A 2,303-nucleotide genomic window follows, 5' to 3' on the forward strand; every position below is an offset into this window, starting at 1 on the left:
CTCCTCAAAATAAAATGATTCTCAGACTAGAGGAATAGAAGGCTGAATCTGAGACACCCCCAGTCTGCAAAATAATCTGCTGCTTGGAAGCAAAGCGCTGTGCCAAGGAGTGCAGCTGCAAGCCGCAGGAGAAAAGTCACCATGCTGCCCTTCTCCTTTAGAACAGAAGGAAACACCACAGAAAGACAGAGCAGGCTTCACAAGCTCAAAATCCAGCACATCAAGCTGGCAAGAGATGATTCTGAACTGCCCTCGTTTACACTCATCTCCACAGTGGGGTCCGTCGTGGAGAGCTGAGAAGGAACTTACTGGCAGAGGCAGGGCCCTTCCCTGCAGCACTCCTTCTGTTAGTTCAGATTTAACTTACACAGAAATCCTAGCAGACGTTCTCACTGAGAACTGCACCTAAAATTCTTCCTTCCAGAGGAAAACAGGCCCAACACGCGGTTGTATACAATGCTTTCATCAAAACGAAGCAGAGATGGCACAGCAGGACAGACCTACTCAGAGTGCATGTTAGAAGCCATTCAAGAACCTAGTCGTTCTTGCTGCAGGTCCCCCGACTTCTGTTAAAAGCTGAACTGTCTCCAGAGCACCTGTTTCCATCAGCTGCCACCATCTAAAACAGCCAGCCTTCCTGCGGTCACCTGGCCCAAACATCCCTTTTGCTCTACGCTTGATTCCTGCAAGAGATCACAGTAAGGGATCACAGTGCTGGCACAGCTGAAACATAAAGGGTGTGCGAGTTCCCTGTTAGCACTCAGTGTGAACAAATCTACCAATGAGCAACACCGTGAATCCTCACTCACCTCAGCAGAGGTCAGCCCGCACCCCAGCCTTCCGCCTATCCACGTGCACATGCACACATGTGCAATGCTCTGCCCCTTCTACACACCCTCATGCACGCAACGCATCTTGTACCCTCCTTAGCATTCACAAACGTGCAAAACATCCCTGGGAACACATATGTGCCAACAAATACCACAAAACATCCCTTTGTCTCCACCTGTGTGCAACCCAACTCCTCACACACCCCTGTGCAAACACACAATTGTGCCACCGCATCCACGCACTATCCGTGTGCTCACACACACTCATGCAACCACATCCCTTGGTGCAGCCCTGTGCGCACACACACAGCCACATGTGCAGCCCCTTCCTTTCACTCCCAAAGTGCACACACACACCGGTACCACAATGTCCTTGCGCAGCTCCAACACTCTGCACACCCCTGTGCACGCACATATACGTGCAGGCTCGTCCTTACACACATACCCACTGACCTACACACACCTGAGCAACCCCACTGATTTGTACACTCATGGACACAAATGTGTGTGCAACACCATTGGTGCACAAATACACACAAACACACAAACTCATGGAACCCCACTGCTTTGTGCAATGCTGTGCACACTCACGTGTGTCATGCACTGATTTCCCAGCCAGTCCTCGTGGGGCCTCTTACTTAGGACGGGAGTGCAGGGGAGCAGCCAGAAGCTGTCTGCATTCCCTGCTGTCTGCTGGGCAGTTTTTCTGGAGATGCTTGGGTTGCTTTGCTTTTCCTTGGGAGGTGGGAATGAGCTTTGGGTTGGAGGCACATCCCGTGCCAGAGCATCCCAATGGCATGCGTGGGATCAGCAGGTCTGTCAGAGAAGTGGGTGAGGTTGCACACCAAGCTGCAGCAGAGGAAGGGGAGGAGGTTCCAGCACAGCTCTGCACCATTCTCTGCCACACTGGGCAGCTTGTTCCTGGCTCAGCAGTGCCATCAGACAAGAAGCAGGGAAGGAAATCAAGGATGGTGGGTACCATCAAACGCTGTCGGTGCATGCCTTCGTAAGAAAAACAGACCCAGAGCTTGTGGGTTGTTTCTGCTTTGGTAGCATTCATGTGCTGTAGCTGAGCAAAAGGTTGTGCTGCTTGAATCTTCTTCTGCAAGAGCCGCCTACCAGTAAATGTCTGCAGAGATAGAGGATGTGACAGAAAGCATTTGTCTCCACGACAGTGTAGTTACACTTGGTCGAGAGAGTGAGAGAGGCAGGCAGCACTGCCTGATGTTGGTCAGGGTGAGTTCCTCCTGCCGCAGCGCGATGATGGCAGGGCTGGAGATGATCTGCAGGGACAGCTCACAGGTGGGAGCCAGGAATGGACACGGTGGGAGGACAGAGGTGTCAGGGAGCAGCCACGGCGTTGAAGAGCATCCAAAAAGCAATAAAAAAAAGCACTGAAAAGCATCACAAAGCCACAGCCAGGAGGCTTGCAGTTTTCATGAGCAGTATCCAGGATGCTAGAGACTATTTGCT

At 51.9% G+C, this 2,303-nt stretch overlaps 1 long non-coding RNA gene across 1 annotated transcript; it reads right to left on the reverse strand.

Moving 5' to 3' along the window:
• Nucleotides 1-582: 582 nt before the first annotated feature.
• LOC146762938 (uncharacterized) lies at nucleotides 583-1,501 on the reverse strand. The gene is made up of 2 exons (XR_014932331.1): nucleotides 1,422-1,501; nucleotides 583-683 (listed from the first exon to the last, which is right to left on the reverse strand). It is a non-coding gene; the product is annotated as an uncharacterized LOC146762938 (long non-coding RNA).
• Nucleotides 1,502-2,303: the final 802 nt, after the last annotated feature.

This window comes from Coturnix japonica, chromosome 1, assembly GCF_054131305.1.
Source record: "Coturnix japonica strain WE chromosome 1, WE-NBRP24, whole genome shotgun sequence".
Taxonomy (NCBI): Eukaryota; Metazoa; Chordata; class Aves; order Galliformes; family Phasianidae; genus Coturnix; species Coturnix japonica.